Source organism: Giraffa tippelskirchi, chromosome 12, assembly GCF_054371585.1.
Source record: "Giraffa tippelskirchi isolate mGirTip1 chromosome 12, T2T-mGirTip1v1.2.pri, whole genome shotgun sequence".
Lineage (NCBI taxonomy): Eukaryota > Metazoa > Chordata > Mammalia > Artiodactyla > Giraffidae > Giraffa > Giraffa tippelskirchi.
The window spans coordinates 98,885,231-98,900,043 of record NC_137286.1 but is presented as its reverse complement, the minus strand read 5'-3'; the positions used below and the strand labels follow the sequence as shown (position 1 = coordinate 98,900,043).

The 14,813-nt window shown below is 40.5% G+C and overlaps 1 protein-coding gene across 15 annotated transcripts in view; it reads right to left on the bottom strand.

The window, feature by feature from the left end:
- The window catches only part of STARD13 (StAR related lipid transfer domain containing 13), a 396,772-nt gene that overhangs the window by 91,723 nt on the left and 290,236 nt on the right, over window positions 1-14,813 (bottom strand). For 2 of the 15 annotated variants that reach the window (XM_081551851.1, XM_081551855.1), the window contains exon 1: window positions 3,376-3,566. The exons of 11 other annotated variants lie outside the window; for them this stretch is intronic. The gene's annotated coding sequence lies outside the window, so the exon portion shown is untranslated. Of the gene's footprint in view, window positions 1-3,305; window positions 3,567-14,813 lie in introns of those variants that run through there. 2 more of the 15 variants (XM_081551857.1, XM_081551861.1) reach the window with 2 other exon arrangements.

Below are 14,813 nucleotides of genomic sequence, written 5' to 3'. Positions count from 1 at the left end.
TTTCCTAGAAGGGGATCTACTGGGTAAGAGGGTCTTGATAAATGCAGCCAAACTGCTTCTCAAAAAGATGGCTATATTTTCTTTTTAAAATATATCTGGTCACAAATAAATCAAGGCTTTCTCCCAACAGAGAGAATTGATTGATAGCTTTAATTTTTAGTTATGTGCTGTGTGCTCAGTCATGTCTGACTCTTTGTGACCCCATAGACCACAGCCCACCAGGCTCCTTTGTCTATGGAATTTTCTAGGCAAGAATACTGGAGTGGGTTGCCATTTTCTACTCCACTGGATCTTCCCAACCCAGGGATGGAACTCGCATCTCTTGCATCTCCTGTATTGGTAGGCAATTTTTTTACCACTACGCTCCCTGGAAAGCCCTCTTTTGTAGTTAGCTAAGTGCAATTAGTAAGATTCAGGTAGGACTAACTCGATTAGTGGTTTGTCTACTGGTGATGACAGATACTAGCCTAAAACAGCCTATATGCTATCACACTATGAGTACCCACAGATGGGTACTCAGACTCCATCCTGAAGGATGTGTGATGATAGTATACCATGAACGAGATAACATCTTCAGAAAGATACCAAAAGATTGACTTGTTCACTCATTTCACAGATATTATTTGATCACTAGCCACTTATAAGAGTGCCCAGAAGGATGGTTTTGTTTGGAGTGTGGTGGTATTGGCAGCTGAGATTGGCAGGTCTGACTTCTGACGCCGCTTGCACTATCCTAACCTGCTCTCATGTTTATTACTTCAAATAAAATGGCTTAAAATGAAAACACACTAAGGGTTCCTATCTTTTAATATTTTACATGTTGTTGTTTAGTTGCTAAGTTGTGTTCGACTCTTTGCGACCCCATGGGCTGTAGCCTGCTGGGCTCCTCTGCCCACGGAATCCTCCAGGCAAGAATACTGGAATGGGTAGCCATTCCCTTTTCCAGGGGATCTTCCTGATCCAGGGATCGAACCTGGGTCTCCTGCATTGCAGGTAGATTCTTTACCATGTGAGCCACCATTTATATAGGTACACACACACACACACACACACACACACACACACACACACACACATACACACACACACACATATGTAAGAAAATATTAGGTAACCTAGTTTGCAGTGTCATTCATTTCCTTGTATTAGGAATTTTAAAAATTATATATATTTAACCATACTAGATCAAAGCAGCATTGCACCAATCTTAACCCAACTTCTACAACTTCAACCTGTTTGGGAGAATGCCTGGTATTTCACAATGCCAGGAACTGTAATGAGAAAATCAAAGGATAATTCCACATAAAGAAAAAAGATCAGTACAAGTATCTTCAAGAGTAGGCTGTTGCAAACAAAAGTATTACTGTGTAAAATTACGGAATCTTCTTTCCAGTGACCCAGAATTTTTCAGCTTTTTCAGTCTAAGGAAACAGAGGCAACTTCATAAATGACATATATACTAAAAAGTAACAGAGCAAGACACATTATTAATATCTTGCTGACATTTGAAGTGTCTCTGGAAATCAGAGATGGCTAGAATTATTCACTGTATTTTTAAGCAGTGAAACAGATTTCTTAGAAGGTTAACTATCTTTCTTAAGGTCACCAAAGTAGGCAGCATAAGGGTAGTAGCCAAAATCCAAGACTTCTGACTGTTACCTTGGTCCTTGCAATAAATTCAAAATGTCTTCACCCAGTCTGACATGGGTATTGTTAGAAACTGGCAAATATTCTTTCACAAATTAGATAAAAATCTGGATGCTACCCTGTCACAAGTCAGCATATGTCAGCACATGTGAACTTAGCTCTCCGGAAAATACTGACTGGCGAAGCTGATATCCTCACACACGGATACAAGTCTATGTATCACGAAGAGTATGTTCCAGAATTTCAGAAAGACTGTCTCGCATACAACTCTAAAATCTCACTGCCTAAGCTGTGATGAGCCTAAGGAGAACTGTGTCTACTGGTATTTTCTTTCTCTTACTCCTCAAATCTAATAGGAAATAGGTTAAACTTCTGAAAAGACAGTAAGACAAATGTTCAACTTTCGGTTTCTGACTCCCCGCAACGAGAAAAGACATCAATGTGGCATTTATTATGAAACGGGTGGAAAGGGCCCTGTAGAAACCATATGGTTGCTCGTAATGGCACAATCTCATTCAAAGGTGCCGAGACACTAATGAGATCAGGATGTCAGGAAAAGCAGAAATAGATCAATACTTCTCCCCCACTTGTGGTCGCCCCACCATCAGTCACTGTGCTTGCCCTATGTAAATGAAATCAATCAGCAAGGATTTCTGTAAAATGCATGAAGCAGTTGTCTTCTGGACTCTCCCAGAAGATAAATGATTCCAGACGTTGGACTGCAGCCATGTTCCCACACATGCTACAAAGTTCTGACATCCATATTGGGCCATAACACTGAGTGGTTTTGTGAGTTTACAGCCAGTGCTTCCACTTCTGGTTTGGACTAGACAGTTGGCTAACGCCAAGGCAAAATAAGCCCCTTTTGCCTGTGTGAATTGTAAGAGAACTGCCTTTTTCTAATACAGGGGCTCCTGTGATCCGCCTCAAAACTTCTTGCTATTGCTCATACAAGCTTATGATTCCAAAGCACTGCTTTAGACCTGTTCGGAACTAGACAAATCTCAGCGTAACAAAACATACGACATGTGACATCAAATGCAGACTACTTAGATATAACATACAACAACACAAACAGCAAAAGTCCAACTTTGTTCTAAAACTAACACCTTTGAAAATGTATTAAACACACAGAGCAGGATTGTTTTACACAGCAGCTTATAAAGAAGATTAAGAAGCAGCCTCCTTTAAAAACTACATCAACACAATAACGTTATTAGGAAAGGCATGTAGAAGTTTAGATCACATTTATGGCTATTTATGCAACTGATCCCAGGGAAGTAACGATCCAATAGACAGCATTTTCTGTCAGCCTCTTAAATCTGAGAGATGGGCACTTTCTCACTAAATTACCTTTGAGGAAAGATTCCGGTTATTTAGCCCATAGTTAAAAAAAAAAAAAAGACACTTCTGATATCAATATCTCTAGTCTATCTGAGATAAAAGCAACTCTCTGAGGTTAAATAGAGTAAATAATTATCTTCCTGTAACTTTCCAATGTCTTTAAAGTGAATAATCAAAATGAGACACTGATTTCCATTTTAAATCAAGTTCTTGTTAAAAGATTGTCCTTCTAGATATCAAGTATACTACAAAGAAAACTTTATGTATCAATAACAAAAACTCCCAGTACAGCTAGGAAGTAACTGCTGTCTTACCCACCGCCAGGACCTCTTCTATGAAATACAGGCTCACTTTGTTTAAAATGTCCTTAAGGCTGTGCTGTACCTTTGAAACAAAACCACTCTCTTCTTCATTTTCTGCCTTCTTGAAAATCACTTCTCCGAAACTGACAGATGGTGCGTCTGTCACTGAGTATTTCCTCTTCGTTATCTCTGCCAGCTAATATTTCCCCTGTGCTTAGCTGTTGTCTGTGAGACTGTGTTCCACATCATTCTAGCCTGATCAATGGTGTGCCTGGTTTGAGGTTGGTTTTGGCCCCGCCTCCAGCTCTAAGAGGAAAAAAAAAAACCGAAAACTCACAGCTGGATTTCCTATAAATCCTCTCCTTCCAATCTGGCTCTGTAGCTATGGCACATACTAGAGGAAAAAGCTGCCAGTCTGTCACAAACCAAGAGGGGAGATCCTTGCTTGAGGTCCCCTCGTGCCAGTGCCTAGTGTGTAGGTTATATAACAAACCCCATGGTTAGCTGACCTGAAATTTCACAGGGCAGGAGGAAGCATTTTCAAAAGGCTTAGGTTTTTCCATGCCTAGTGAGTCTCAAAAGAAGATGCCTATGACTGAAACACACACACACACACACACGTATGCACGGGACCAAATATTTTTTAACATGTTAAAATTATGAAAACTGATTCCAAGAAGAAAATGAAAAAAAATCCAAATAAAAGAGTATCAGATTGATGTGCTTGCACTTTTCTATCCTAAAACAGAGGTCATCATTTACATTTAGATGACACTGTAACCCCTGAGAGACAGGATCTGCTGGTACTCATACTACCAATGAACTTGGTGAGTCAAGAGAAGGCATGGGATGCATTTCAGGTTCGAGGGAGAGAGAAGACTGCTCTACCAAGCGTAGTTGACCATGTAACACCAGTCTGCTCTGGAATCACTAGGGCATAGGGTGCACTTTCAGGTTTACATACTCTACACAGTGAACAGTAATCAAACCTTATCAGGTAGAAAGGCTATATGTCTATTGCAAATAGCCTCGTGAGTGCTGCTAAAATAAGGCTAAGGATTTGAAGATTGCACCAGGACCCAGAGTCAGAAGATCTGGATTCAAGTCACAGTTTTGTTTCTTGGACAGTGGCCCAAACAAAAGAGGCACAGGGTAAAGATCCGGAGACCAGACAGGTGATTTCAAAATTAAAATAAGATGATAAAATATTCTGTTGTTACTATATCAACTTTTGTATTGTTCTTTTCAACAACAGAGAGAATATTAAATACTATTAATATCGAATCTGGCAAAGGATGGTACCAAACAAAATACCACTGCCTGTGGTAAGAAAAGGTAAAGATAAAAAGATTCTGGGAATAACATTCAGGATATCCAGTGCATGCTGAGGATAATAATAACTCAGATTTTGAATATCTGAACTCTACAGTGAGGGCAGACGTGGTAAGCATAGGTCAGAGTGGGGTTGAGTAGTAAGTCTGAAACCTTAGTTGTCCTTCTGCATTTTCACAAAAGAATCTGGGAACCATCATGTCTCATCTGTCTTTGAGTCCCTTAAGAGCAGGGACATACAGAATTGGTGTTCACTGAATATGTGAATGAGTGAGAAACTGAACTAGATAGGAACCACTCACTGTAAGCGAGTAATTGCAGATGATAGTGAGAAACCCAGGCTTGCAGTTGGAAAATCAGGTTCTTCAAGGCTGGGCTCCGTGTGTGTCCTTCCAGTACTGTCAAATGTGAGGTTGGGATTTGTGGGGAAAGCAGCTTTCTGGGTCACTCAAAAGAGAGGATCTTTGCTTGTGGACCCCTGATCCGATCCAGCCTTCTACACTTACCCCTAACAATCTCCCCTTCCTCACTTCTTCCCATGAGAATGCCATCTGCTGACATGAGAGTGAGTCAAGAACCAGGATGTTTACAAACATCCCTTTAATGAAAGTACAGGGATTGTTAAATTCTTCCTAATAGGGGATGGAAGTCCTTGTTGGCTGTGGCTGGCAAGAAGTAAGCTTTCCAAATCCAAGGAACTCTGCTCCGTGTGGGCTGTGTCAGGGGCAGCTGTGGACCCCACCAGGGGCAAGGAAAGGCAGATGAGTTAGGTTCCTACTCCTACTCAGCCTGCCTCCCACTGCCAGTGTGTTTTTGAGTTCTTGACCAAATGCACTGGAAAGTTAACCTACTTTCATAATGGCTTCAGGTGCATGATCTTTTTCCCACAAGCTGAACGATTAGATCAATTTGGGGTAAGAGAATTTACCAAGTGTGAAGATTTAACCCAACGAATTCTTTTGTACTTCTATGATATGCAAGGCATTCTGCAAGGCACCTCAGATACATACTTGCAGTAGCAGGTTTACCATGGGCAACAAGAAGGATTACAATCCAAAAGAGGATATGAGAACAGCGGGGGAGGGAGAGTGCAGCTGGGGCTCAAGGGGGAGAGATCACATCCAGTTTGGGGAGTGGGGGGTGGGAGAAGCAGAAAACACGACTGGGGTGGTAGCATTCAAGTTTGGGGAGGATCTGCGTGGGCAGAGATGAGGGAGGGCACTTGAAAGAGGAGGACTCTCCCACAGTAAAGAATGAGTTCAAAGGCACAGAGACAGGGACAAAGCAAGCTCTGGAAATAGTGAACCATCTGGTTCTGCTGAAGCACAGGGAACATATGGGAGAATCACGGGGGTAGGAGACTCCCAAGGCAAGGAGGAACCATGCTGTGGTGTGGTCTTGATCGCCGGGAGGGGGCGTGGCGAGTTTATACTAAGTTCAACCAGTAGTCATGAGCCTTTGGAGATCTTTGAGCATGAGTATAACATAATCTGAACAGTGAAATCAAGAAACCCTATTTAGGACTGATTATAAATGAGAGAGTGGCGCTTCTCCAGTGGCTCAGCAGTAAAGAATCTGCCTGCAATGCAGGAGATGCAGGTTCAGTCCCTGCGTTGGGAAGATCCCCTGGAGGAGGGCATGGCCACCCAATCCAGTATTCTTGCCCAGAGAATCTCACAGACAGAGGAGATTGGTGGGCTACGGTCCATAGAGTCACAAAGAGTTGGACATGACTGAAGCGACTGAGCATGCACACCCGCATAAAGGAGAGAGTAGGCAGACTGAAACACTTAGGAGCTATTGTAATAATTTCAGAAAGAGGTCATAAAGACTCAAATTTGAAGGATGAGGGTAAAAAAGGAAGGGTTCTATAGGCAGTTGGATAGCTAAGAGAATCAAAGGAGATAAGTCAAAGAAAATACTGCCTTGAGGGACTTCCCTAGAAGTCCAGTGGTTAAGACTGCATGCTCTCAGTGCAGGCGGCATGAGTTCGATCCCTGGCTGGAGAAATGAGGTCCCTGAATGTCGAACAGTGAGATCAAAAAAAAAAATACTACCTTGAGAAATTTTTTTTCTGGAGATATTTGCAGGCATATGTACAAAAAAAAAAAAAAAGTTTTAATTTCACTATTATTTGTAATCACCAAAGACTGCAAACTACCTAAATGACCACCAACAGGGACCTTACAAATAAATTAAGGTACCTTCATAGAATGAAATTCTATATGCAGACATCTAAAATATACATGAGGCACCACCTGCAAGGCAGGGGACCCTGGTTCGATTCCTGGGTTGGGAAGATTCCCTGGAGAAGGAATAGGCTACTTATTCCAGTATTCTTGGGCTTCCCTGGTGGCTCAGACAGTAAAGAATCCACCTGCAATGTGGGAGACCTGGGTTTGATCCCTGGATTGGGAAAATCCCCTGGAGGAGGGCATGGCAACCCACTCCAGCATTCTAGCTTGGAGAATCCCCATGGACGGAGGAGCCTGATGTGCTACAGTCCATGGGGTCACAAAAAGTTGGATGTGACTGAGCGACTGAGCACAGAGGCAGAGTACTGGTGATAGGCACCAGACTGCCAGTGGTTAAGGAGTATGTGTAGAAGAGAAGTTGTAGGCAGGGAGTGAATTTATGGCAAAGAAAGAAAAATACTGAGGAGTGGAATGAGCACTGGGTGGGACTCAGGATTTGGATTTTGCTTTCAGATTGGCACCTGTCTTCCCCAGAACCAGGTCAACCTAGGCACTGTATGACCTAGCCACATGTATGTGTGAGTTCTGCCCACAATCATCAACTAGAAGATGCCAGGAACCTGTCTAATCCAACTCTGCCTATGTTCATGGTCAAAAGACCAATAGCCATGTGTCCCAGGCAAATCAGTACTTGAAAAGGAACACTGTCCTCCGTGTTTGGGACAAAAATGCTTTTAAGGATCAAACCAGGTGGGATTGTAAAGGGCATGACATCTGAAGCTTCCCATTTTTATCAAAATTCTAGGCATAAGAAGTCATCTATGTATCACAAGTAATTTCCATGCCCAAGTATAAGTACAGTGCAAGTTCATGTAGGAAGAACAGTAATAATAATTAGGCACTCAGTTTTGTAATTCTTAAGCTGGGGACTAATACTTCAATCATCAATTCCTTTCTTTTCAACAATAGGACATCTTTAGTGATCACATAGGAAAAGTAAAGTCTAGCCTCACAGGAGGGGTGTGGAAGTTCAACAGCAAACCCTGGGGGTCTATGGCTGTTGTGTGTTGTTAGAAGGGCATTGATCCAAAAGGTAATGGATATGACTCCTTGGGGATGTGGTTTTCTTCGGTGCACAGAGCCTGGCCAGACAATTAAACATTTCTCAACAGCTCTATAGAGAGGAAAACACACTGAGGAAATGGGGACATGACAGAGGAACACAGCACATCAGTGGAAGAGCCGTTCCACCTTAACGTGTAGACAATTTGCCTTGTGTGCAGAATTTGTGCAAAGCAAATTAAGAGTAGGATTTTGCAGCTGGTGAGGGCAGTATGGCTTCATGAATTAGAGTATGTTCTCTCTTTCATGCAGCGAAAAAAATTACTTCATGTCCCAAATGCTTGGGTTTTAATCTTGAAACTGCCAGGTACAAGCAGCATGAGGATGGACAAGTGACTTGAGATTTCTCCTTGTTAAATGGATAACAGTAACGCAACTCTTAGGGGTGCTGTGAAGATTAAGTGGGTTAATACATGTAAAATGCTGGTATAAGAGCATGGAGCATGATATAAGCTTTCAATAGGCGTTATCTATCATTCCAGAGGAAGAAAGTAAAAACGTAGGTGCTTACGACTACACTTAAAAGGCTGATTCTGATTAATTGCAATTCAAGTAACAGAACCCTCTGTAAGAAGAGCTAATTGCAGTACTCATCTGTAATGTACTTTAAAACACTTGAGCATATACCGTTGGTGCTATTAATACATGTGTGTTGTTTAGGTTAAGTTATAACCCAGGTGCTGTCAGTATCAGATAAAGCACTCCAAGTCTGAGACAATCTAGCTGGCCTTCTGACAAGGGAGCCTGAACTTCAGAATTGGCTGTTACAAATCCTCCTTTGTAATCATCTCCACATCAACAATCTCCAAGTAGCATTCTGAGAGTCAAAAATGGGTTTCAATTGGTGAAAATTGTTACACTGACTAGCATGCTTGGTGGAATTAAAATGTTCAAGAAATATATGTTGGTTCAAAGTATTTCAGTGTAAAAACCCAGTAAGACCTTGATCTGAACCTCTATTAATATTGCCCCAGTCTAAAGCCCTAAATAGGCCTACACCTGTAATCAGTATGATTTGGTTGTAAGATTTTGGAAAGAGTAGTAGTTGATCGTTTTTTAATTCAAAACTTGCTTCTTTGGCCACCCTTGTGGCCAAAAAGGACCTAAGAGTTGTGCATGATCAATTTGATAATCTTAGTTCACGTCCACAAACATGGCTTCTACAACATTCTGCTTGCCTGATGCAGGCTATAAGGGTGAGACAATCTGTTTTTGGAATCTGGGTGTTTGCCTCAAGCTTCTTTTGAGTCTTTTATGTAAGGCTGTGGTTGAAGCATCTAAAAGGAAAGTGAAGAAGAGCTGGAATTTCTTGAAACTTGTACACAGGTTACATGAATCAATTTATGTTGGGAGGGGTGTGTTTGCTTGCTAATAAAAGTCAATATATCTGACAGAATTTGGTCCTACATTGGATTATCAATATGACTCAGTTGTGACTTTGGGGGACAGTAGTTGACTCTCTTTTGCCTCAAAAGTTCTTCTTTGGCTACTATTATCTGGCAAAAAAATCTAGGAGTTGTGCAGGACCAATCTGATCATTTTTGTTCACTAATAAAGATGGTACAGAGCTTGGAACCCATAAGGCATTTAAGAAAACCAGCAAAAGTTCAAGGTTTGCTTGATTAAAGAGCCCAGGACAAAGATGCTTCTTTTGGTCTTATTTGCTTTAGATATTGAATTCTAAGTAATCCACCAATTTCTTGGCAAAACTAAACTAGGAAAAAACACATCAGAAATGTACTACTCATTATTTGCTTTACGTTATGAATATAAGTATGAAATCTTATAGTATAGGTTCTCGTCCGGTAGTATATAGGTTCATTCACTATTAATAAATTTTTATTATCTTCATAAAGTAAAATCAAAGACTATAATACATTTTAATAACTGATAAATATAACCTATAAATATTTTTCTTTAAAATATTTTAATTACACCAAATAATGCTTATTGTAAAATTTTAAACAAAAGTCCCCTTTTTACCCACAACTCCTAATTCTACTTCCCTTCCTAGAGCTAATCACTATGAACAGCTTAGTGTCTATTTTCTGAACTTTATATATATATATGTAATATATACGTATAACTTTTTATGTATATATAATATATACATGGGCTTCCCAGGTGGTGCAGTGGTAAAAGAATCCACCTGCCAATGCAGGAGATGCAAAAGATGAGGGTTTGATCACTGGGATGGGAAGACTCCCTGGAGGAGGAAAATGGCAACCCACTCCAATATTCTCGCCTGGGAAATCCCAGGGACAGAGGAGCCTGGAGGGCTACATACCATGGGGTCACAAAGAGACAGTCATGACTGAGTACACACACACACAATATGTATATACACATATTTTATATGTGTAAAATACACACACATTGCTACATATATGTACATACATCCATGTTGCACACCCATTAGATAATTCTCTTTACATAAACAGAATCATGTTATATGTATTATCCAAAGACTTATTTTGTTCACTTAGCAGTCTTAGAGATGTTCAAATGAACAAATGTAAAAGCTACTAGCTTAACCCAATGGAATCCCAGTGACTATTTAGTCAAAATCTGGTACCAGGGAAGCAAGACAAAAAAAGTCGCACTGCTCCAGAATGGAGTCAGAAACACACCTGTACTTTTCTAGATGGGTCATTTGTCAGGTCTGTTCCTCTCCAATAACTTTAAACCCTGGACAGTATGGAAGAACAGATGGATGAATGAGTGACAACACAAAACTCATATAAATAAAAAATTAATTGAGTGGATGAATGGATAAAGAAATTGTGGTACATATATACAATGGCATATTACTCAGCCATAGAAAAGAACATTTGAGTCAGTCCTAATGAGGTAGATGAACCTAGAGCCTGTTACACAGAATGAAGTAAGTCAGAAAGAGAAAAACAAATACCGTATATTAACACATGTATATGGAATCTAGAAAGGTGGTAATGATGAGCCTATTTGCAGGGCAGCAGTGGAGATGTGGACATAGAGAACAGACTTGTGGACTCAGTGGGAGAGGGTGGGATGAATTGAGAGAGTAGCATGGAAACATATCAGTTACCATATGTAAAATAGATAGCCAGTGGAAATTTGTTCTATGACTCGGGGAACTCAAACAAAGGCTCTGTGAGAACCTAGAGGTATGGGATGGAGTGGGACAGACATTCAAGAGGGAGGGGACATATGTATGCCTATGACTGATTCATGTTGATATATGGCAGAAACCAGCACAATATTGTAAAGTAATTATCTTCCAATTTAAAAAAATACAATAATTAAAAAAATTAATTGAGTGGAATTTGGTTCCTGTACTTGCTGTAGGTGACAGACTATCTCTCTAGCATGCCCACAGGTATCTGGAGTCTGTCTGCCTTTTTTCTACCCCATTTTAGGCAGAAAATAAATACCATCTTCTATGGTTGAGTTTCTTTTACTTATGGCAATGAAAATGTTGAGCTTTCAGATTTGGATACTGAGTTGCTTGGGTGCGTATGCCTTCGGAACACAAGCAAGCAGCGACGTGTACTAGTTTGCAGGGGTCCTGCAGTCAGGCACAGCCAGGAGCAGGTGTGCACAAAGAGGGCTCTGTGACTACCCACAGTCTCTGGGGTCATGGAACCCATTTTCAAGTTGCAACTTGTGGTTTTCACGTTCTCAGGATACTGTGTGTGCCTCCAACACAATTTCAGTAGCAAACATTCCATGTAATGTTGAAAACCAAACAAGCTCAAGTTTATATTGTGCTCTAAAAACAAACTCTCCCCATATCCCTTTTCTAGCATTTAACATCCCTAAAGCTCTGTTTGGAGAAAGAAATGGCAACCCACTTCAGTATTCTTGCCTGGAGAATTCCATGGACAGAGGAGCCTGGAGGGCTACAGTCCATGGGGTTGCCAAGCGTTGGACACTACTGAGCAACTAACACACAAACAGGTTTAAAAAAACACAAAATTATCACATAATTTCTACTACATTTAATCTCTTTTCTTTTTCTGGTGAAAAGTTACTTTTCATTACAAAATTACAAGTTTTCTCTTTGTTGTTAGTACATATTGTTTAACATGGAAATTTCTGCGAAGCCTGTTATGTTTTCAGGTAGAGGCAATCTACTATAATATATTCTCAGTTTGAAGCAAACCAAGGTAACTGGCTTGACCACTTGGATTACTGACTGATTTTTTTTCTTAACTTTCTTTATCTGAAAAGATTACATAAGAAAAGTCTGACTGCACATCGGCAGCAGGAGGGCTCTGAATGAACTGAAGGAGCAATGACAGCTGTACATGGAATTTAAAGGGTAAGAACTTAATTCCACATCAGGTACAGTTTAAAAATGTCAGCACTGCCTTATCTATGTGATGCTCCACTGTACGTGTAGGATTTCTATTTCAATACTTGTAAAATTCTAAAAGTTATAAACTTCTGGTTTACATTACATAAAGAAAAAAAAAAGAGTAATAGAGGCAAAGCTTGTCATAAAAAGTTAGCCATACATTGAGAAGTCCTACTGAAAATGGAAAAAATAAAATCATACAAGAATACCCGTGTTCACAACTGTGGGCTCAGAAGAATATAAGCCATAAAAAAAAGAGACTATTCATCTTGGCAGCATCTCTCCTACAAATCTGAGGCTCTGGAGAGCTGGCCTGTGGTTTCTGTTGCCAAGGAATGGAACCTACTTTGGCACTCGTGTGGTAGGAAGGTATGTGGAGTTCTGGCATCCAGCAGCTGAGACCAGAGAAAGTCAACAGGTGGGCAGAAAATATAAACTACCTGCTGGGGTGATGCCAACTTCAGAAATAGTACACGAGACGATTCCGCAAGAATGGACTTGCCTCTTGGAAACTGGCACCGGCGCGCTTCAGGACTGTCTACCCTAATTCCATGCCTGACTTTTCCTTTCACTCCTACTGTTAAGTAACCCTTAACCTTATTAGACTGGCTTAGGTTTTCAACGGTGTTATCTTTAATTCTAGGTGGAGAAATCCACAATTCCGGGGTGTAACACAGAGGCCTGCTTTAATTATGATGCTAATAGCGACAACCAGGGAGCCCAGTTTGGAGGAACAAAGCCCCCGGTCACATGACAGGTCAGGCTGATCACTTTCTAAACTGGATTTCTCCCACTGCTTTGAAGAGTATGTCACCAGTCTTTGCCTTGCTCAATTTGTATGCAGCCCAGAGTTCTGACTTTTATTCAGGGTTACCATCAAAAATTGGATTACGGAATTTTTAATGCATGTGCATTATAATGCAATGAAACTGCAAAAAAAAAAAAAATTCTCAGATTGCTCTTTCAAAGTTAACTTTGAAATTTCAGAACAAAAGCAGACCTAAGTAGATTCTGAAACTATCATGAGCAGCATCTTTTTACAACCTTGCAAACCAAAAGCACATCCCTCACTTTTTTGCTAATATCTGATTGCTTTCTAACAGGCGCTCTACATGATTCGATTAAAACCGACTTCAGAACCAAACTTGGAGGCCTACTTATCTAAGAGGCTCAGGCGTACTCGGATCCTGAACTGGTTCCTCATTTTGCTGTGATGCGTGGGTGGCCATGAGCATTCTTGGCAGTTATAACGCATTTGCTAATGTATTTGGCTTTTAAAGTTGTTAATCATACTTATCAACACCGGCAAGCAGTACTGGCCACAAAAGATTAGCTAGTCTACTATAATGGTCCCAATAGTCCCAACCCACGAACATCAGCACCAAGTGATAACTACCTCAGCCAGCTACAACCATCAATGACTTAGGAACTTATTAAAAACCTTAACTTCTAATAAATCCCAGATTTTCTTTTCCATCACCGTAAACACACACACACATACACACACATACCCTCCCCTCGCTAAGACCATTTGCAGTGCTGTACATTGTTTGTATTTTTAAAACAGCTAGGATGCACTTTAAAATATCACACATATTTTGAGTTTTAAAGTGACCTTTACTGTTAAGGGCTTCAGGCGCTACTGAACTCATGAAAAAATGTGTATAATAATCAGGGAAGAGACTGCTTTCCAGGGAAACTAAGCCTTGTTTAAATCCTTTGTTAGCATTAGATGCTAACTGCGGTTTTTCTCCTAAGGCACGCAAAACATTGTTCTATTTAGAGAACAAGAAAATGCTTCACCCAATTCAGAAGTGAGTGCATCAGAGAATTCATAAATAAAACTAGTATTGGGGGGGAAATGGATACCTAGAGCTGAGCCTGCTAGTCTCTGATTGGTGAAATCTTGTTTTCACTGAAGGACTCTTCCATGAAAGACTGTGTGTTCATCAGCAGACATATTTGCGCTAAAGTGCCCAAGTCTGGGCCATGGTGTTCATTCTTCCCGGCCCATCTTTATCCCACAAGGCTAATATTAGCATAACTTCTATAAAACAAAACCAGTAAAGGTTCATTTTCTATTTCAATTCTCAGAGAACTTTCTACACAATGACCTTGAGGTAACCTGTGACCCATCCACTTTGTAATATATCATGATTTCAAAAATATATATATACCAAACCCAGTGATGCTCTATTCTGTTGACCATGGAAAAGTCAGAGTTTGGAACCACGATGCTTGAACATGATAACAGTCCTCATATTTGATGTCAGTTTCATCACTTGACTAGTGATGGTGATGGAATTCCAGTTGAACTATTTCAAATCCTAAAAGATGATGCTGTGAAAGTGCTACACTCGATATGCCAGCAAATCTGGAAAACTCAGCAGTGGCCACAGGACTGGAAAAGGTCAGTTTTCATTCCAATCCCAAAGAAAGGCAATGCCAAAGAATGCTCAAACTACTGCACAATTGCACTCATCTCACAAGTTAGTCAAATAATGCTCAAAATTCTCCAAGCCAGGCTTCAGC